Raw genomic sequence first — 23,406 nt, forward strand, 5'->3', positions numbered from 1 at the left:
TTCCAGTCCGGCTTCAGGCCCGGGTACAGCATGGAAACGGCATTGGTCGCGTTGGTTGATGATCTCTGGAGGGCTCGGGACAGAGGTTGCTCCTCTGTTCTGGTCCTATTAGACCTCTCAGCGGCTTTTGATACCATCGGCCATGGTATCATGCTGCGCCGGTTGGAAGGGTTGGGAGTGGGAGGCACTGTCTTATGGTGGTTCTCCTCCTATCTCTCCGACCGGTCGCAGTCTGTGTTGGCTGGAGGGCAGAGGTCGACCTCAAGGCACTTGGTTTGTGGGGGTGCCACAAGGGTCGGTCCTCTCGCCTCTCCTGTTCAACATTTATGTGAAGCCGCTGGGCGAGATCATCTGTGGTTTTGGGGTCCAGTGCCATCTGTACGCTGATGACACCCAGCTGTACATCTCCACCCCAGACCACCCCAACGATGCCCTTGAAGTGATGTCCCGGTGCCTGGAGGCCGTGCGGGTCTGGATGGGGAGGAACAAGCTCCGACTCAATCCCTCCAAGACTGAGTGGCTGTGGCTGCCGGTGTCCCGATATAGTCAGCTGGTGCCATCGCTGACTATTGGGGGTGAGACATTGGCCCCCACACGGAGAGGGCGCGTAACTTGGGTGTCCTCCTGGACGCACGGCTGTCTTTAGAAGAACATATGACGGCCGTGGCCAGGGGGGCTTTCTATCAGGTTCGCCTGATACGCCAGTTGCGCCCCTTTCTGGATCGGCCCTCATCACTTCCCGCCTCGACTACTGCAACGCTCTCTACATGGGGCTCCCCTTGAGGAGCACTCGGAAGCTCCAACTGGTGCAGAATGCGGCCGCGCGGGTACTTATGGGGGCGACATGGCGCTCCCATGTGACACCTCTCCTGCGCGAGCTGCATTGGCTTCCAGTGGTCTTCCGAGTGCGCTTCAAGGTGTTGGTTCTCATCTTCAAAGCGCTCCATGGCTTAGGACCCGGTTACTTACGAGACCACCTTCTGCCTCCGATAACCTCCCACCGGCCAACACGCTCCCACAGAGAGGGCCTCCTCAGGGTGCCGTCTGTCAGGCAATGTCGGCTGGCGACCCCCCGGGGAAGAGCCTTCTCTGTGGGGGCACCCGCCCTCTGGAATGAGCTACCCCCAGGGATACGACTAATCCCGGACCTCCATACCTTCCGCCGGGCCCTGAAGACTTTTTTATTTCAGCAAGCCGGGCTGGGTTAAAAATCTTTTAATTGGGGAATTTTATGGGTAAGGGGTTTTAAATTGGAGAAGCCAAAGATAATTTAATTTCATTTTAATGTATTTTAATATTTGTATTGTGTGTTTTTAATTTTGGCTGTTCACCGCCCCAAGTCCTTTGGGAGAGGGGGCGGTATAAAAATTTAATTAATTAATAAATAAATAAATAAATAAATAAATAAATAAATAAATAAATAATTATCTTCCATAGAAAGTAGATATTACAATACTAGAATTGATTAGAGATGCAGAAGTTGTCCAAATTCCACATTTTTACTAGAAATCTTTAATTTTTAGTACTCACTTTGAAGTAACAAATAATAAAAACTGAATGCATATTTTAAAGGCTCTTGCATGCATGCCTTTCATATTGCTATCTTACTAAGACAAGAGTCGGTCAAGAGACAGGATAATAAAAGTACATCTTTTCTACATCTCCCATTCATTGCCTTTTTTTTCCTGCATATCATATAGTGCCAGAAAAAGCCTTACAAAATATATAGTGAATTTTCTAGGCTTTCATTGTTAAAATTAGAATTGAGGAAGATGTCTCACAAAGAAGCCATGTAGCTAATCTTGAAAGGCTTGTTTATAACTTTAGGTTTGTTGTGAAATGATCATAGTTATGTGCTATAATGTATTTTCTATGAATTGATGGAGTCCTGGTATTCAGGAAAAAAACCAAGAAGAGGCTGAAAAGTAATTCCTAAAGTTATCCTGATTTCATCTGTATGTTAATTATTTTCTTTCTGAGAGGAACGTGTAGCAAGAATCTTTGAACAGTAAATTATTCTGTCATCACTTTAATACTTTCATATCTTGTCATGGTCACTGCAGGGCCACCCAAGGTCATGCACAGATGTAGCACACATAGGAGAAGATTCACAGCAGCACAAACACTACCATGTATCATTTCTAATACTACTAATTTACTAATTGTTAACTGCTTAAGGCTTCTTTTAATTAGAAATAGTATAATATTTTAAATTAATTTACTACACAAGCAGGCTACAATTATATTTATCTTCTGAGGAGCAATTAACTCTACTTGTTGAAATTCTGTTAGGATCTTTCTTTTTTTTTTATGAACCTGTAAGCCCTTAAATCAGGGTAGAGTCGGGGTGCCTGAATGGAGCTCAGCCTTTACAGGCTGGTTGCCCTTCCTGACACCTATGTGGAATTTGCAGCAGCAGATATCTTCTCTTTGAGAAACATTTGTCTCAGCCTAGGATTGAACTCTCAACCTTCCGAATGGGAGATGAGCGTCTTTACCACTAGACAGGCTGCTCCTGTTAGGCTCTCTCAATGATTTAATACACATATCCCAAAGAAAGCAGAAAGTGCCAATACGGAATTCAATTTCTTTTTTTTTTAAATAAGGAAATAATAAGTTCCCTTGATATTTTCCTGTCAGTTAAGAAATATATCTGCTAAGGAAACAAAAAGAAAAAAATCCATGTGAGTCTGCCTCAGCAATGGCTCTCTAGCATCTCAACATGTTACTCTTTTTGAAATGACAAATAGAAGCTGAAAGGTAACATAGGTTCTCATAACCTTCCCACAGGCAGCTACTTTTCCAGCTATTGCTGAACTGACAAAAAGGAAGAGATAAGCAGAAAAGTATAGGGTTGCTGTGGAAGGAATCTTACCTTCACAGTTTTTATGAGAGGCTGAAGACAAGAGTGAAAAGAGCTCCGTAGGAACAGCAAATGTCTATCCCCCCAAAAAGGCCCATCAGCTTAATAACGATCCCTTTTTTTATATTTTATAGAAATAAGGATGCTACAGAACACAGGTGCAATAATGCATGAAGCCTTACTTTGCCACTAATGAAAACTGGGCAGTTGTTATCTACAGTTTTCAAATCGTCTCCAAAAATACGTTATCTTTGCATAGATAGGAGTTTGTATGTTCTTAAAAGACATACAGCATTCTCTTAAATAAGTTTTGAAAATATTTACTCAAAAGACATTCTCTTCAGTAGATACACTGAACATAAATTATCCATGAAACATAGTCTCATCCCTGAAAGTTTATTTTGTAGTGCTATTTGCTACAAATCTTTTGGAAATGAATGTAAGATGAGTTTGAACAGACCAGAATAAATGTTTGCTTTTAAAAAAAAATCTCTGCACAAAGAAACTGAAAATCAATCATTGCCAAAAACTCTTCATTCATTTGCAAAGTATTAAAATTCTTAAATTCTGTTAATTTTTCAGCCATCAAAAATTACAAAAACATTTTCCTTTCTAGCGATTTATGGTGGAAAACACTACCAATTCTGGTTCTTACTAACTTGCTATTTGACTTACACAATACACTCCTGATTAGCGATCACTTGGTTATTTATTTCTGAATTATCTGATCATCACACCATCACTTTAATTCCAGTGAAATAAGTTCAGTCAGGTTAAAACATTTGCAAATTTCAGCAATTATCTCTTTATTTTTGTTTGTTGCTGTTTAAATAGACTTGCACAACCTGAGTTGTCAGGGCCACATGCCTTTATAACAAATAGATGGCCATAATATGGATGGTTGCACAAAAATACAAAAAAAATCTTTTTTTCTGACCTAATTCACTATTAGCCTAAAGTGCAGTAATTAAATTATTAATGTTATTCGTCCCAGATGTTACTATGCAGATTCTCTTGATTTGAAAAACATAATGGTATTAAGTGATCTGAAGAAACAGTCCAGATGGACTCAGCCTGAAGAACTGGCAGGCGATCAAACACCTCTAGAGCTCTGGGAAAGACTGAGTTGGAGGAACAGATTCAGATAATGAGGGCCAGATTCTGGAGACAGCAAACAATCAAGCTATATGGCAAGCACCTGGAGTTACCCAAGGTGTTTATAAAAAGTCCTTGTCTGCAGTTTTAACTTTTTTAGATCTTATTCAGAATTGAAGCTACTAAAATCTTTAAAATATACAGAAAGGGGAGTTATTTAAAATATAGCATATTCGGTAACTTTCAATACATGTATTTGGGATACAAAGCAGAGCACAATTTTAAAGTTTTCCAAACATATTCTGCAAATAACTTACAGCACTGTTACAGACAATACTTGTATCTCCACTTCTGTTTTTCTCATGTTAGCAGACTGCTGATAATTCAAATTTCAAGTTCTAGTTTTCTAGCTAATTATCTCTGTTACACTCAGGAAATTTACAATAGAGCAATAAAATCTTTAAACCTTGTATTGCATAACTGGCACAGAACAGATATTTGCAAGAATACCTCCCATGTGATTCTAGTTGAAATTTACCTGTTACAGTAAATGTCATTTTATGTTGAGAAATTATATTTCTGGGTATTTAGGGCATGTCTTTTTCCTGAATAAGCAACCTGATAATGCAATTCCTTTTTGAGCAAAACAGAACAGATTAAATATTAATTATATAAGCAAGGTATAAACTTAGCTGACTCATAAAAATGTTCAATTTTTGTTCACTTTTCGTATTTAACATTTTATTTCATTCCTGTGTTGTGTTTAATTATGCATTTAATGGCATGAATATTTTATCAACCCAGGAAACTGTTATATGAAGGTGCAAATTTATTATCAAAATTGTATAAAGTCAACAGATTCATTTAATTTATTCGAAGTAACTTAATAGGATCCCTGCCATATCACTTTAAACCTGCAACATTCTATATTTAGCTTCCGTATTTTTCGGAGTATAAGATGCACCTTTTCCCCAAAAAAAAGAGGGTGAAAATCTGGTGCGTCTTATACTACAAATGTAGCCCTGCCCAGCCTCGCAAACGGAGATTTCAGAGGCTGAAAGAAGCCTTTGAAAGAAGCTTCAGAAAAAAAGCCTGAGAAACAAAGCTTCAGAAAAAAAGCCTCCAAACAGAGCTTCAGAAAAAAAGCCTCTGAAAGAAGCTTCAGAAAAAAAGCCTCCAAACGGAGCTTCAGAAAAAAAAGGCTTTTTTTCTGAAGCTCTGTTTCGGAGGCTTTCAGAGGCAGAAAAAAAAACAAGGCACAGAGCTCACAACTAATGAACCTGTTGCTAAAATTCACCTCTGGGAACAGCTGATTGGGGGTATTCCAGGAGGCTGATCCACCCACCAATCAGCTTTTTTCTTATTTTCCTCCCCAAAAACTAAGGTGCGTCTTATAGTCCGGTGCGTCTTATACTCCAAAAAATACGGTATATGAACAGACATTACAATTAGGACTGGTTATTAAGCAGAGTAGCCTACACATGTTAGATGGGTAATCATGCTTTGTAAATGTACTCCTAAGAAGCATGGTTTTGGTCATGGGCTCTTGGTATGATCCAGGGGTGGGTTCTACTTACCTTTACTACCGGTTCACAATGGGAGCACATGCACATGCTTGCTTCACTCGCTCATGCTTTTGCGCATGCGCAGATCATCCATGCTTATGTCGTGGAGGGTGGGCGGAGCCTCCCACCGGTTTTACTACCGGTTCTATAGAACCAGACAAAACCAGGAGCAGCCCACCACTGGTATGATCAAACTGTAAAATCTTAGTCAGATATTTGGGGCATTATAACTCAACTGTAGGCTACAGAGTTGTGTACCAGGCCCAAGTAGCCCAAGCTGATCTCCCTTGTAGATCATCCTTCCAGATTGAAGAATAAGAAATACCTTTTAAAAGGAGATCTATTCTCTCTCTACAACTTGACTGTAGTCTTAGCATCTCTCAAACTGGATGGAAATCTTATTTTTGCAGCACACTGCATTTTAAATGCTCTCCTCATTTTAAGTGCTAGGCTCAAAGCGAGAGAAAAATTTAGGGCATATTCTATTCAAAGTATGGTTTTTTACCTATTAGCCCTGAATATGGCAAGAAGATTTCCTTTCCCTGGTTTGTTACAACTACCAAGTTTATTCTTTTATTATACAACATGCATTATACATATATCATGTATTGTAAAAATGTCCTGAAAATTAAACACTGAAAGATCTTGGAATTAACATTTATATCAGTATTTCCTTATTTTCCCACAGCATATGCTTTCTTCCTCATCTATAGGCTGCCAAATGTGCAAATTATATTCACTTATTTCCTTGGTTGGGAAATAAGGAAAATGTGCATATATAAATTAAACATTTGAACAAATGCATTTGATGTGAACACATATGCTTTTTATCTGTCTTGGACTTTCTTGGACTCCAGTCACCCTTTGCTCAATAAAGAAGGAAAATGACTTGGATTTCAAAGTTAATTAGTAAAGTTTCTGGACTGATAGATTCTGGACTAATTATCTTTAAACATGGAAAATCTGAAGAATGCAATAAGTTTAATTCAGCTACTATACTGAATTTGAAAATTAAATAAATCAAATGTAGAAATGCTAATGATTCTACAGTAAATTAAAGCTAATAAGAATTTTTAAAAAAGAATTCACCAAAGATCAGTATGGCATTCTTCTACCTGGAGACCAGGCTGCTGACATGTTTTAAGTACTTATTCATGGAAAAGAAACAGGAAAAAAACATATTTAGCTGCTTCCTTAAGGAATGTATATCTACATAAGTAAAGACATCTTTTAAATCCTTTAGAATTTCATTCAGCCTACCAGCAAAATCTTTTGCTCATTAAAAATCAGCAATTTCCAGATAACATTTACCATTCGTTGGGTTTTTCTTTATATTTTTCTTTTATAAATTTTAAACAGGCCACAAACATTGAAAGCGCTGTTTTGGTTCACCAGAGACGAATAATTCAAAGTTACTATACTGGTGAGATCTGACAATCTCCGAAACATTTTACATGTTAGAACTATCTGCTTAACTGCTTACCTCCAGGTGTATAAGAATCTCTTGCTCGCATTTTATGTCATCCACATCACAAGGTTGCTCAGTCATTTTCTTGATCTAAAATTTTATCTCAGGATATAATACTTCATATAACAGACAATCCTGTGATTTGTACCAGGCCTTTTCATTAAGTAATAAGGAATCTCAGAACTGCTGGTAATAGCAGTTGCAAAAGTGTAACAGAAAAATGAAAGTTGCAAAGTTCACAGATAACATTTGTGTTTAATGCAGATAGGTTGGGCTGCCATGAATGACTGAGAGACACCTGTTAAATACATGTCAATCACTGACAGGCAGTATGCAATTATGTAACATACAGGTGTGGCAAACACAAGCCCAGCTCTGAATCATGCATAAAGGACCAGCCTAAGACAGGATGGTCATCAGATAAAGAGTTTCTGCAGCTAAAGTAGTATAGGGTAATATATAACTTGGAAAATAAATAAAATCACTAAAAGAAATTGTTTAAAATTTTTGTATGGCTATTAATCTAGTCTTCTTAGAAAACAGTTATCCTATATCTTAATAACATGCTTCCAAAGGTATGTTCCTAATCATAAGGAAAATATATCATCTGAAACTATGATTATTTGTTTATTTATTCACCTTTAACTGCAGAGGCTTTTGATATCATGGGACAATTTGTGAAGCAATAGCTATCTTAGAACACCTATAACTGCTTCAGTTACCTAAAAGTGATGCATCTATGAATTCTGATTTCACTGGACAACAAAGATCTTGCTTCCTGAGCACTTTTGAGTATATCGTATAGATTTTTGGTTACTAATCATGAAAATAATCTGTAATTTAATCTATCATGCACAATTTTATAAAAATATTTTGTTTTTACACAATGGCAATATACGCCTTTCAGTACCTGTTGGTTATGGAGCAGCAGCACACCTGAAACATGAAAACATGGAACAGATCCAGTTCACCAAGTACAACTGGAATATCTTTGGAGATCTAAAAATAATGGCTCTGCTGCTTGGAATAAAGCTCAGGTATACCAAATGGTGTTGTTACATATGAGAATGGGACATCATGCAAGAGTTGCATTACATGAAAAAGAAATGGCGACTCCAAAAGAATTTGGTTCCAGGACAAAAAAAAAAAAAAAAAGGCTCATGAACCACTTGTTGACTCAACAAAGATATTGCCTCCCCTTCACATAAAACTATGATTAATAAAAGCTTTGTAAAAGTGATGAACAATGAAGGTGAAGATTTTCGTTTTGAGACATATGTTTTCAATAACAGCTGATGCCAAGATTAAGGAAGGCATTTTTGTTGGTCCACAGATCATATGTCATCAATGACAAGTGATTCAAAGATCTGCTAGTGAGGCCAGAGAAAATCACCTGGAAAACATTTAAAGATATCATTGAGAATTTTCTTGACAACTACAGAACACCAAATTACATTCAGTTGGTTAGCAAACTTCTTACAATATACAAGACCATGAACTGCAACATTTCACTGAGGACTCATTTTCTGCATTTACACTTAGACAAAAAAATCATCAAAACACTTTTGGCCCTATTGAACTCATGCAAAGTGTCAGAAACTTTATGTGAATAAATACATTATACCTGTTAAAAGTTAATTGCATATATTTCAAGATTCCTCTAATTTTGAAATTATATTCGGGTTCGGTTTGGGTCTATCATAATCATCAAAAGTTTTTCAGGAAGCAAAACGTTTGAAACAAAATTGATGTCTAATGTTTTTGAAGCTTAAATCTTATAAATTTTTGTTGAGAACTCTTATAGCAAAGTGGGGCAGAACCAGTTCTAAGGCATTTGTGCTCTTAGGTAACAGCAGGAGTGAAATCCAGCAGCTTCTGACAGCAGGTTCTGGAGAACCAGTAACGGAAATTTTGAGTAGTTTGGAGAACCGGCAAATACCATCTCTGGCTGGCCCCAGAGAGGGGTGGGAATGGGGATTTTGCAATATCCTTCCCCCAGGAGTGGGGAGGGAATCGGAATTTTGCAGTATCCTTCCCCTGGAGTGGGGTGGGAATGGAGATTTTGCAGGATCCTTCCCCTGCCACACCCACCAAGCCATGCCCACCAAGCCACACCATGCCCACCAAGCCACACCCACAGAACTGGTAGTAAAAAAAAAATGGATTTCACCACTGGGTAACAGTAATATACTAGTATATTCATGGAGCTTCATAATGAAACAGCTGAAAGAAGTGTAATTTCCCATCTTGTTTTCTCTTTTTCCTCTTTGATTTCCTGCACAAAAGTAATAACAATCATGATATCCTTCTTGCAGATCAAACTGAAAGTGAGAAGGAAGAAAGCTAATTAGCTTTTCTTTTTTGCCTTAGAAAACACATTACAATGAACAAAAACAGACATACGTCTGCATTTCTCAGCCTGTATGTCAGTATCCTCCTACAGTTGAGACAGACCAAAATGGCTTGAGATCAGTGTTTTCAAACTTGGCAACTTTTAGCTGTGTGGACTTCAACTCCCAGAATTCCTCAGGTAGCACACCTCTGCCACAGTCTCATTCTCAACCAGCTTAACCAGTAACTTAATCATCCAAAATGTACACCTAATAAGCAGATGGCCAAGCTAACGAACTATAAAACCTGCCCACTTCCTTGGCAATGGCAGAATCAAACTCACTCCAGATAACCATACAAGGTGCCTGCACTAGAACTGTTCAACCCTTGAGTGGATCTTGAATGACATTATCTGCAAATACCAAGAATATTCCTCATATGAATGAGGAATGAAAATGGAAAAATAAGAATGTTTTCAAAGCCTTTATAACCACAATGAATTTGTTCTTGTGCTTGCTTGGATACACTCTTCATCTTTCTCCAACAGCACTCTATGTATCTTTTCACACGCTTTGTTTCTTGGAACTCGTTAGAAAACCAAGATGAGTCCCAAAACTAACATGGGGAGAAAGGTTACATAGGGATAATCCAATCTAAGGTTAAAACCATACACCCATTCAAAGCCATCATTAGGACCTCAACCAAGTAGCCCACCAGACATCAGAGAAAACTGCAAGCACTACTGGGTTCATCAGTTACCTGATGTTGACAGATCTTCTTTTCCTTTAAGTATGTTGTATCTGTTTTGAAACTATATTTTGGAGGTTTTTTTTCTTGGAGAAATATTTAGTCTATTTTCAGCTTCAGGTCTTCACTTGGAGATTAATGAAATCTGACCGATGGTGCCTAGAATATTCTACACAATGGTAGTTCCTGTTTTACTGTGTTTACCCAATCCACTTTTGCTACAGCTCCAAGTTTCTCCATTTTTCCATTGTTGCATACCAATCACTTACTAGTCTCATTAGCACTATATTTTTAATGTTATATCTAGAAGATTGTAGACATTACTAATTCAAATAGATACAATCCTGTTGTTTATTATGCTATATCCATACACATATTTTGAAATGGCTTTATCATTGCCTCTACATTATTTCATGTGGATGCATGGTCTTTGTATTTTGTGTAATCATCCGAGTTAAAATGCCATTCCGGTAATTCTAGTTCATCTGTTTCTAAGACACTCCATTTAGAATGTTTAATTTCTGCTTTGACAATTTCACATTTTCCTTCGTTCAAGCTTACATTCTGTGTGACTTGATTTACAGAATACTGATTATTCTTAGTGCTATGTTCAAAGCACAGTTACAGAGCACTCACTTCTGGCTCTAGCATTTTTTCTTTGGTTATGCCATGCTATCCTGTTCATTAGCCTTACAGGTACCCGGAATGACATAAAAAGTAGTTTGACAGTTCTTGCCCTCTTACAGATATGACACATAAACAAAAGAGACTGATGAAAATGAGGGGAAAATGAAGCCTGTTTTTAAAATTATAATTTGTATAGTCACCAGGTAGAGAACCAGAATGTATGGCCTTTTAAAATGATAATACTCCTATCACTCGCTGATAGAAGTCAATTGAAGGAAAGTCAGAAGTCAAGGTGATATGCTAGAGAACACTGGTTCATTGATGCCCTATGTGTGTATATAGTAATATTTATATGGTTAGTGTTTTCATCAAATGCTAGAATATAAATTCATAAAATAATATGAAAAATATTAAGTGCAACAGAAACTTACAGTACATATAGAGCAGTGGTGGGTTGCCCCCGGTTCACACCGGTTCTATAGAACCGGTTGTAAAACTGGCGGGAGGCTCCATCCACCGACCCCGACGTTATCAAAATGCTTCTGCACGTGTGCAGAAGCTTCTGCAGATGTGAAGAGTACGCATGCAAGCGGCCCCGCTGTGAACCAGTAGTAAAGATAAGTAGAACCCACCCGATATAGAGGTATAATGATTAGGTTGGATTATTGGAACCTACTTGCAACACGATGTATCTGTTTAACCCACCACCTTTTAACCCACATGTAAAATCTGTGAGAAGCACTCTTGGTAATATTTTCATCCTAAACCTGACAGATTAGAATGCGGCTGTTTGTAACAGTGATAATGCCGAAGATTTTTGTAACAGTGGTTCTGCACAGGAAGTTTCAGTGGTATCTTCAAGATCTTCTAATCTTGTAAATCCAGAATGCCTGTGCTTATGATTTGTACCTATGATTTGTGCAGCATCTATTTCATAATCGAATATGTCCATTTTGCAAGTATTTCCAATTTTAGTTAGTACTAAATCAGAAGAGGCAAGAGGAATCACCCACATGCAGATAAGGCATGTTAAAGACATTTAAACTGCAAAATCTTTTCTCCTAAACATGACTGCTCCCCAGTGAACTACCTAGTTAGATAATGAAATGTCTACAAGCAAATAACAAAGCTCAGAGAACATCAAGGACTCCATAGTTCAATTTTGAGTACATATATTCTCTACCCTGCTTTGAAGCTCATTTACATTGAATTGATTACCTTAGATGCTAGGGATTTGTTTTTGATTAAAAAAAAACTGGTGTGCTGTGGTTTTATTTACAGTGCTGCTTTATAATAAATTTGTGATTTTTGTCTGTTTAATTTTTTTAAAAATAGCTATAGTTTGTCAAGGTTTCAATACATATTTAAAATGTAATACATGTTTAAATGTTTTAAATAAACTACAGTATTTAAAATCCGAGGATGAATATAAAACTATTAGTAGATCTCCCATGTACAGCTGAATGGAAGATTATATGACACATTATGAAAGTTGAATTTATTGTGCAATAAATATTCTAAAATAATTAACAAATATGAAAATGAAAGCACAAGTAGTTGTACTTTAATCTGAATAATAGTTGACATGTTTTATAATTTGTGAAACAGCATACTTTTATTAAAGATTACTTCTTTGAAATCAACAATACTTTTATTTGTGTGATAATTGAGATCAAGATGATTTAACTCACATGACATATCACCATTCATTTGAACCTGACAAGTACATCTTGTTGCTGTACAGTCTACAAATCTGCTTGGAGTTCTAAGCTCTATCCCACTCAGTATTTCACTTGCCTGTTGGAACAACTATTATATCATCACCATTGTACTCTTATTTGCCTTTATTTTGGATTTAATAATTGCTTACAAGAGAGCTAATAATTATAACAAGAATAAAAGGAAAATATTGTTACATCAATTTGTGCACTTCAAACTTTAGATATGCTCAATAGCTGTGTAATGATTAATAGTCTGGAAAGGAAACACTTTTATTTCACTTCATCACACTTTCCACTCTGAATCAAAGACCGTGTGATTATATTTATGTTGAATACAATACTAAAATGTGCTAAGTGGTTAGAGAACGGCAGAATAAATATATAGCTCCCTACCCAAATACCTTAAAGTACTTTATTCTATTTAGATCACATTTTCTGCAGTAATCTAGCAGTTAAAATTTTATTGTATATAGATGTGGATATGTATATATGTCTTTTGTTTCCTCTTTTTTGTCTCTCCTTCTGGCATAGCCTTTTATTATGTAGAAAATCAGTTTAATTCAGAAAGGAGAAGGAGACAAGGACGCATATTGTATCCCAATTACTTCTGATTCACTTGGAGGATAGGAAACAAAATTTGAAATCACGACACTCACAATTTGAGATATGCTAGTGAAAATATTTTGTTCACCAGATACTAGGAAAGTAACATTTGAAAGTGAAAAATCTGGTTAAATATTAAGTTTTAAGAAGACAAAATAATAGCAAGCAGTGAATTTACAACTAGGAAAGGATAGGAAAGAAGTGAAAGTGGCAGTGAATATTATTTTCTTGCTCTCAAAACTAAAAATAGACCATGGAAGACAAAGAGAGACAAGATAAACAATTGTAAAGGTACTTCGGTTATCACAAAGATTAAAATAAGAAAAGCAGTGATCTTTTCAGTGGTAACATTCATCAGCAAAACAGCAAAAGTTTGGGACTCCAATGGGGGAGCATCACACTGGAGGCAGTTGATAAATTAACAACAGATCCCACCTCCATCCCTCATCCTACTCCTGCCCTCCCATCTTTTAATTAGGCCACAGTGTTTGGCTTTTTGTATTAACTTATGTTTTAATGTATGTAGTGTTTATCTCTTATGATCGGGAGGGAAGGAGGGAGGGAGGGAGGGAGGGAGGGAGGGAGGGAGGGAGAGAGAGAGAGAGAGAGAGAGAGAGAATGAGAATCATATTTTAATTATAGATTTGGAGACGAGTAGCTCCAATCAACTGTACAAGATTCAATGAATTCGTTTTGGACTACCGTAAATAAATCTTGATCGTTCTCAGAAGATAATGGTCATAAACCAGAAATGTTCATACTTTGGCATATGATGGTGGCCTTATATTTTTTTCTGTGCTTTGCAAGGCTGAAGGAAATAGGAAAAGGGAGGAACAATGGATAAGATGAAGAGATGGAATCAAAGAAGTTGCTGGAATGTCCTTGGTGCTACAAATTATTTCTAAGGGCAGGTTAGAAAGGCAGCATTTGTCCAAATATTCCCCAGGAATTGAGCTGGACTCAATGGCATCTAAAGCTTGGAAATAAGATCATTCCCTACTTTTTCAGCAAGAGAAAAAAATAGAGATTAATAGAAGAAAGTAATGTGGCTACTCAATAGCCTAACTAAGATAAAAATATCTGAGGATTTTGCACAGTTTCTGCAAGATAAAATCGCTCAGACCCGGACCGGGCTGGACTCTGACTGGGCAGAATCCACTGAGGAGACTGGGGCTTGTCTTGGCGGGGACATCTGGGTTGAGTTTGAGCCTGTTTCGTTGGATGAAGTGGACAGGATTATGGGTCGGCTGGGGACCTTCACGTGTTTATTGGACCCATGTCCCTCCTGGCTTGTTTCAGCAGCCAGGGAGGTGACCGGAGACTGGATCCAGGCTGTTGTCAACACTCTGCTGAGGGAGGGGGGTCTTCCCCGCTGCACTCAAAGAGGCAGTGGTTCACCCTCTCCTCAAGAAGCCCAACCTGGACCCTGACTCCCTTAATAACTATCGTCCAGTCTCCAACCTCCACTTTTTAGTGAAGGTTGTCGAGTCCATGGTGACACAGCAATTCCCTCAATTCCTGGAGGAAACTGACTACCTGGATCCTTACCAATCTGGTTTCAGGCGCGGTCACAGCACAGAAACGGCATTGGTTGCCCTAGTGAATGATTTCTGGCGGGCCTGTGATGGGGGTTATTCCTCCATCCTGGTCCTTCTTGACCTCTCAGCGGCTTTCGATACCATCAACCATGGTATCCTACTGCAGTGAGTCGGGAGGTTGGGGATAGGAGGCACTGTTCTGCAGTGGTTCTCCTCCTATCTCTCGGGCCACTTGCAATTTGTATCAGCAGGGGGTCAGAGATCCTCCCAGAGGCCCCTCACTTGTGGGGTGCCTCAGGGATCGGTTCTCTCCTCCCTGCTCTTTAATATCTATATGAAGCCGCTGGGTGAGATCATTCGTGGTTTTGGGATGAGGTATCACCAATATGCGGATGATACCCAGCTTTATATCTCCATCCCGGATCACCCTAGGATGCCCTTTCCGTGATGTCCCATTGCCTGGAGGCGGTGCGGGCTTGGATGGGTAGGAACAGACTCAGACTCAACCCATCCAAGACTGAGTGGCTTTGGATGCCGGCATCTCAGGATCTAGAGGTACCATCTTTAGTGATAGGAGGGGAGACCCTTACCCCCTCCGCTAGGGTTCGCAATCTGGGCGTCCTCCTGGATTCTCAGCTGTCCATGGATGACCATCTGACGGCCGTAACCAGGGGGGCCTTCGCACAAGTACATCTTGTGCACCAGTTGCGCCGTTTCCTAGACTGAGATGCCCTCGCCACGGTCACCCACGCCTTGTTACTTCTCGGTTGGATTACTGCAATGCCCTCTACATGGGGCTGCCCTTGGGATGCATCCGGAGGCTCCAGCTGGTCCAGAATGTGGCCGTGTGGGTAGTTACGGGAGTTCCTCGTTACTCCTGTGCAACACCTCTTCTGCGCGAGCTGCACTGGCTGCCGGTTGCTCTCCAGGTCCGTTTCAAGGTGCTGGTGCTTACCTATAAAGCCCTACATGGCTTAGGCCCAGGGTACTTGCAGGACCATCTTCTGCCTTCCTCCCACTGTCCCGTGCACTCCCACAGAGCAGGCCTCCTCAGGGTGCCGTCGGCCAAACAATGTCGACTGGCGGCCCCCAGGGGGAGAGCATTCTCTGTCAGAGCGCTGACCCTCTGGAATGATTTGCCCACCGAGCTCAGGATAGCCCCGGACCTCCTCTCCTTTCGCCGAGAACTGAAGACGTGGCTCTTCCGTCAAATAACTTGATCTGCTAGGGGTTGCACAAACTGTAATAATTTTAAATATGGTTTTTAAGGGGTTTTTAACTTATTTTGTCATTTTGTGATTTGTATTATTGATTGTTGTTGTAAGCCGCCCTGAGTGCTTCGGGAGAATGGCGGCATTTAAATCACAAAAATAAATAAATAAATAAATAAATAAATAAATAAATAAATAAATAAATAAATAAATAAAATAATCTATGAAATTAAAACAGATCACGATGGCAGAATGCATATAGATATTCCATCAAAAACAATTCTTGAGACTGCACTTTGAGATTAGAAACTTTAGTTGGTGCAAAATGAAATAATCTGAAATTAGGGATATCAGCTACTCTAGTAGTATACATAAAACCAATATTGGGAACACTGCATTAACAGCAGTTTGTTTCTGGGAACAATCCAAAGTAATTATTATTACTTACAAAGCTTTACCTAGCAACTTGATGTTACCTAAGGACCTGCCTATCCGGACAAAATCTATTGGCCTCTCTTATTTATGTGATGATATTTTTAAATTATTATTATTATTATGGGATTTTATTATCTGAAGTTAGCCACCCATGATTTTGGCACAGAGCAGAATGCAAATATTATGGAAATTCTGTAATAGTACAATAGTACAAATCAATTACTCAATGAAGTTCTCTAGTTCCTTAGAAGATCTTTATGGACCAATGCCAGAGGTGATTGCCTGAATAACTAATCTGGAGATCCATTTATGAGGCCACTGCCATACCCTGGTAGACGTTTTGTAAAAAGTTACATGGATTGTGTGTGTATAGTATGTTTAAATTCTCTTTCCCACGTTCTAATCATATGCTAAATAAAAATTAACAACTCCATGAAATAGTGGGCTTCCTTCCTTGGATGGGCTCAAGCAGAGCTTGGACAACCACCTGTCAAGGATGCTTTAATTTGGCTTCCTGCACCGAGCAGGAGTCTCAGTATTTGTTGAGCCAGTTTGGTACTTGGATGCAAGACTCTAGGACCGTGATGGGGAACTATGGCACGCGTGCCACAGGTGGCACGTGTAGCCATATCAGTGGGCATGCCAGCTCAGCTCTGGCGCGCATGCACATGCCGGCCAGCTGATTTTCGGGCCTTCTCGGCCCACCAGAAGTAGGGAAACAGGCTGTTTCTGCCTCTGGAGGGCCTGGGGGGGAGGTGGGAAAGGCCCGTTTTTCATTCTCACCTGGCTCCAGATCCTCTCTATGCATCTGGGGAGGGCATTCAGTTTACAAGTTTAATAAAATTATTATTATTATTAATATGCAAAGTAAAACACTGAGTGAAGAAAATGACATTCTTACAAACAACCCTAAATATATTTAATAAGAATGAAATCCCACAGAACTGTATATATTTTTGCATTCTAGTTAGTGTCTACAATTGTAGCCTTGATCATTATTTAACTAATGATATTTCAATAAATCCAAGCTATAGTATCTTAAATTGTACAAAATATCTTATATTTGTATCATGTTGTTGAAATATTTTGCTTCTTCTACATAAGAGGCTAAGAATTACAATTAAAAATCTTAATATCATACTGGACATTAATAATTAATAAATGCCAGGTTATTAATATTTTAACTCTAATTCTCTTTCTTACAAAAAGCTAAATCATGCCTGGTTTATTTCACATCATACATACTTAGCTATTCTTATTCAAAATTAATTCTGTTGAATCCTATGCTGATCCTTGCATAAATAATTCTTATACTTAAATTTTACTTTAGACTTTCTTTTCAAGGATTCAAAAGAGAATATAGAGTTCTTTTTACTTACTCTGTGATCCAATGTTCTAGGTAAGCTTACTTGGTAAAACTGGACTGAGATATAGCAACTGGTCCAAAGTTATATCTTTCACCATGATAAATCTTTGTTCTTTGTTGTTGTTGTTAGTTGCAAAGTTGTGTCCGGCCCATTGCGACCCCATGGGCAACGTTCCTCCAGGCCTTCCTGTCCTCTACTATCCTCTGGAGTCCATTTAAGCTCAGGCCTACTGTTTCAGTGACTCCATCCAGCCACCTCATTCTCAGTCGTCCCTTTCTTCTTTTGCCCTCAATCTTTCCAAGCATTAAGCTCTTCTCCAGTGAGTCCTTCCTTCTCAATAGATGGCCAAAGTATTTGAGTTTCAGCTTCAGGATCTGGCCTTCTAAAGAGCAGTCAGGGTTGATCTCCTCTAGGACTGACCGGTTTTATCACCTTGCAGTCCAAGGGACTCGCAGGAGTCTTCTCCAGCACCATAGTTCAAAGGCCTCAATTCTTTGGCGCTCAGCCTTTCTTATGGTTCAGCTTTCACAGCCATACTTTGCAACTGGGAAAACCATAGCCTTGACTATACGCACTTTTGTTGGCATGGTGATGTCTCTCCTTTTTAATATACTATCTAGATTTGCCATAGCTTTCTTCCCCAGTAGCAAGCGTCTTTTAATTACTTGGCTGCAGTCCCCATCTGCAGTGATATTGGACCCCAGGAAAATAAAGTCTGTCACTACCTCCATTTCTTCCCCATCTATTTGCCAGGAATTGAGAGGGCCGGATGCCATGATCTTAGTTTTCCTAATGTTGAGTTTCAAGCCAACTTTTGCACTCTCCTTCTTCACCTGCATCAAGAGGCTCTTTAATTCCTCTTTACTTTCTGCCATTAGAGTGGTATCATAGGCATACCTGAGGTTGTTGATATTTCTCCCGGCAATCTTAATTCCAATTTTTGATTCATCTAGCCCCACCTTTTTTTTTTTAATTTGATTTATATGCCGCCCTTCTCCGGAGACTCAGGGCGGCTTACAATGTGCTAAGCAATAGCCTTCATCCTTTTGTATATTTATACAAAGTCAGCTTATTGCCCCCACAACTGGGTCCTCAGTTTACCTACCTTAGAAAGGATGGAAGGCTGAGTCAACCTTGAGTCTGGTGAGATTCGAACCTGCAGTAATTGCAGGAAGCTGGTCTTAATAACAGGGTGCTTTAGACCACTGTACTACCGAGGCTCTTTTTATGATGTGCTCTGCATATAAATTAAATAGGCAGAGCGACAGTATATAGCCTTGTCGGACTCCTTTCCCAACTTTGAACCAATCAATTGTCCAGTTCTCACTGTTGCTTCTTGACCCACATATAGGTTTCTCAAGAGACAAGTAAGATGGTCTGGTACTCTCATCTCTTTAAGAACTTGCCACAATTTGTTGTGATCCACACAATCAAAGGCTTTAGCATAGTCAATGAAGCAGAAGTAGATGTTTTACTGGAACTCCTTTCTCCATGATCCAGCATATGTTGGCAATTTGATCTCTAGTTCCTCTGCCTCTTCGAAATCCTGCCTGTACTTCTGGTAGTTCTTGATCCACATACTGCTGGAGCCTAGCTTGTAGGATTTTAAGCATAACCTTACTAGCATGTGAAATGAATGCTCTTTTCCAATCCTGTGGCCACTGTTGAGTTTTCCAAATTTGCTGGCAAATTGAATGTAGCACTTTTACTACATCGTCTTTTAAGATTTTGAATAGCTAGCTGGAATACTGTCACCTCCACTAGCTTTGTTGTTGCTCAGATTTCCTAAGACCCATTTGACTTCACATTCCAGGATGTCTGGCTCGAAGTCAATGACCACCCCATCGTGGTTATCAGGGACGTTAATTTCGTTCTTGTATAATTCTTCTGTGTAATTTTGCCACCTTTTCTTAATCTCTTCTGCCTCTGTTAGGTCCCTGCCATTTTGGTCCTTTATCATGCCCACTTTTGTATGAAACGTTCCCTTCATAGCTCCAATTTTCTTGAAGAGATCTCTGGTCCTTCCTATTCTATTGTTTTCTTCTATTTCTTTGTACTGTTCATTTAAGAAGGCATTCTTATCTCTTCTAGCTAGTCTCTGGAATTCTGCATTCAATTGGGTGTATCTTTCTCTTTCTCCCTTGCCTTTCGCTTCCCTTCTTTCCTCAGCTATTTGCAAAGCTTCCTCAGACACCCATTTTGCTTTCTTGCATTTCTTTTTCTTTGGGATGGTTTTAGTTGCTACCTCTTGTACAATGTTGCGAACCTCCGTCCATAGTTCTTCAGGCACTCTATCAGATCTAATTCCTGAAATCTATTTGTCACCTCTACTGTATATTCATCAGGAATATGATTTAGTTCATACCTGAGTGGCCTACTGCTTGTCCCTACTTTCTTCAATTTAAGCCTAAATTTTGCAACAAGAAGTTCATGATCTGAGCCACAGTCAGCTCCTGGTCTTGTTTTTACTGACTATATAGAGCTTCTCCATCTTTGGCTGCAGAGCACATAGTCAATCTGATTTCTGTGTTGACTGTCTGGTGATGTCCATGTGTAGAGTCATCTCTTGGGTTGTTGGAAAAGAGTGTTTGCTAGGACCATCGTATTCTCTTGACAAAATTCTATCAGCCTGTGCCTGAATCAGGCTTCATTTTGTATTCCAAGGCCAAACTTGCCTGTTATTCTGGTTATCTTTTGGCTTCCTACTTTAGCATTTCAATCTCCCATGATGATAAGGACATCATTTTTTGGTGTTAATTCTATAAGTTGCTGTAAGGCTTCATAGAACCGGTCAATTTCATCCTCTTCAGCACCAGTGATTGGGGAATAGACTTGGACTACTGTGATGTCTGTGATATTGAATGGTTTGCCTTGGATTCGAACTGAGATCATTTATTTATTTATTTTTATTTATTTTTTATTGAAATTGTATACCGCCCTTCTCCTGCTGGACTCAGGGCGGTGCACAGCCAAAATAAAAAACATCCCAATACAAAATTTAAAATTTTTAAAAGAATTACACAACTTTGGCCCAGAATTTAAAACATCCCAACTAAAACCCATAGACAATTAAAAATCTAACATCTCAAAAGGGGGGGGGGATTTACGCCAGCCCTGCTTGGTGGAAAAGAAAAGTTTTTAGGGCACGGCGAAAAGCCCGGAGATCTGGTATCATGCGTATCTCCAGGGGCAAATCGTTCCAGAGGGCAGGTGCTGCCACATAGAAGGCCCTCCCCCTGGAGGTCGCCAGAAGACAATGCCTGGCTGACGGCATCCTGAGGAGTCCCTCTCTGTGGGAGCGTACTGACCGGTGGGAGGCTATCGGCGGCAGAAGGCGGTCCCGCAAATAGCTAGGCCCTATGCCATGGAGCGATTTAAAGGTGGTAACCAACACCTTGAAGCGCACCTGGAAGACCACCGGAAGCCAATGCAGCTCACGCAGGAGAGGCGTCACATGGGAGCGCCCCCTCGCTCCCATAATCCCCCGTGCGGCCGCATTCTGCACCAGCTGGAGCCTCCAGGTGCTCCTCAAGGGGAGCCCCATGTAGAGAGCATTGCAGTAGTCCAGGCGGGAAGTGACGAGTGCCTGAGTGACTGTGTGTAAGGAGTCCCGATTCAAAAAGGGACGCAACTGGTGAATCAGGTGAACCTGATGAAAAGCCCCCCTGGCCACGGCCATCACATGCTCTTCTAAAGACAGCCGTGCATCCAGGAGGACGCCCAAGTTGCGAGCCCTCTACATGGGGGCCAATAACTCACCCCCAATAGCCAGCGATGGCACCAACTGGCTATATCGGGATGCCGGAAGCCACAGCCACTTGGAAGGGTTGAGTCGAAGCCTGTTACTCCCCATCCAGATCCGCACGGCCTCCAGGCACCGGGACATTACTTCAAGGGCATCGTTGGGATGGCCTGGGGTGGAGATGTACAGCTGAGTATCGTCAGCGTACTGATGGAACTCCACCCCAAAGCCACGGATGATCTTGCCCAGCGGCTTCACATAAATGTTGAACAGAAGGGGCGAGAGGACCAACCCCTGCGGCACCCCACAAACAAGGCGCCTCGGGGTCGACCTCTGCCCCCCTGCCAACACCGACTGCGTCCGGTCGGAGAGATAGGAGGAGAACCACCGCAGAACGGTGCCCCCCACTCCCAACCGCTCCAACTGGTGCAGCATGATACCATGGTCGATGGTATCAAAAGCCGTTGAGAGATCTAACAGGACCAGGATAGAGGAACAACCCCTATCCCGAGCCCTCCAGAGATCATCCACCAACACGACCAATGCCATTTCTGTGCTGTGCCCAGGCCTGAAGCCGGACTGGAGCGGATCCAGATAGACAGCTTCATCCAGGTACCCAGGAAGCTGTCGCGCCACCACTCTCAACAACCTTCACCACGAGGGGAAGGTTGGAGACCGGACAGTAGTTAGCCAAAACAGCCGGATCCAGAGCGGGCTTCTTGAGAAGGGGCCTCACCACCGCCTCTTTCAAGATCATGTTGTCATTTTGGAGATTGTATACTAGTATTGCTTTTCCCACTCTTTTATTGACTATGAAGGCTACTCCATTTCTTCTAAGGGATTCTTGCCCGCAGTAGTATACCTGATGGTCATCTGAATTAAATTCACCCATTCTTGTCCATTTTAGTTCGCTGATTCCTAAGATGTCGATGTTCAATCTTGTCATCTCGTTTGACCACGTCCAGCTTGCCTTGATTCATGGATCTTACATTCCAGGTTCCTACGGAGAATAATTCTTTACAGCATCGGACTTTCCTTTCACCACCAGATACATCCACAACTGAACATCCTTTCGGCTTTGTCCCAGTCACTTCACTCTTTCTGGCGCTACTAGCCCTATGCTCTTCCCCAGTGGCATATTGGACACCTTCCGACCTGACGGGCTCATCTTCCAGCATCATATCTTTTTGCCTTTTGATACTGTCCATGGGGTTTTCATGGCAAAGATACTGGAGTGGATTGCCATTTCCTTCTCCAGTGGGTCACATTTTGTCAGAGCTCGCTGCTGTGACCTCTCCATCTTGGATGGCCCTGCACGGCATAGCTCATAGCTTCATTGAGCTACTTAAGCCCCTTCACCACAACAAGGCAGTAATCCATGAAGGGGTCTTTGTTCTTAGGTCATGCAATAACAAACTGCAATGAATATGAATAGAATTGCAGAAAATGCGTTTGTGTCATTTTCAAGATAAGGGATACAGTACAAAATCTTACATGAACATTAAGCCCTTTCCACAGAGTTTTGGCATTTGATGGCTCAGGCTGATTCTATGATTTAATTTATGGAATCTTATGTATGCTCCAGTTAATATTGTCTTTTATCATCTTTTCAAATATTTATATTTCTGGCTTAGGGAGAGTGCTCTGATCCTCCTCTAGTCATCTCAATGCTAAACTAATTATTATCCTTGTTGCCTTTCTGAATCTATGCCACTTTGAATTCTTTTGAAAGACAACTCTCAGAAAATTCTGTTTAAGGTAAATTATAATCAACAACAATTGGAACAATTACTTCCCATGATTTGGAAATTATAATTCTCTTCATGCAGTCTCACACTGCATTTGTTTTGTGTGCGTGCACGCACATGTACACACACACAACTATATAACACTAGTAGTCATATTCAGTTTGCAATCAACTACAAAATACTCCAGGTTTCACAAATACAATATTCAATCTTTATGTCTTATATTTTATTTCAATGCATTAAATTTGTTTCTTGACAAATAAACTTTGTGTGTTTATACTGATATTTTTGGACCATTTTTCTAAACTATCAAGATTGTGTTATTTTTGCCTTTTGAGATTTTTA

General features: G+C 40.1%; 1 pseudogene; it reads right to left on the reverse strand.

The window, feature by feature from the left end:
• Positions 1-9,200: 9,200 nt before the first annotated feature.
• Positions 9,201-22,521, reverse strand: LOC139319836 (craniofacial development protein 2-like; annotated as a pseudogene).
• Between the last annotated feature and the right edge of the window lie 885 nt (positions 22,522-23,406).

Source organism: Pituophis catenifer, unplaced genomic scaffold (assembly GCF_029215685.1).
Source record: "Pituophis catenifer annectens isolate HBS135680 unplaced genomic scaffold, rPitCat1.0.hap2 SCAF_7, whole genome shotgun sequence".
In the NCBI taxonomy this organism is placed as follows: Eukaryota; Metazoa; Chordata; class Lepidosauria; order Squamata; family Colubridae; genus Pituophis; species Pituophis catenifer.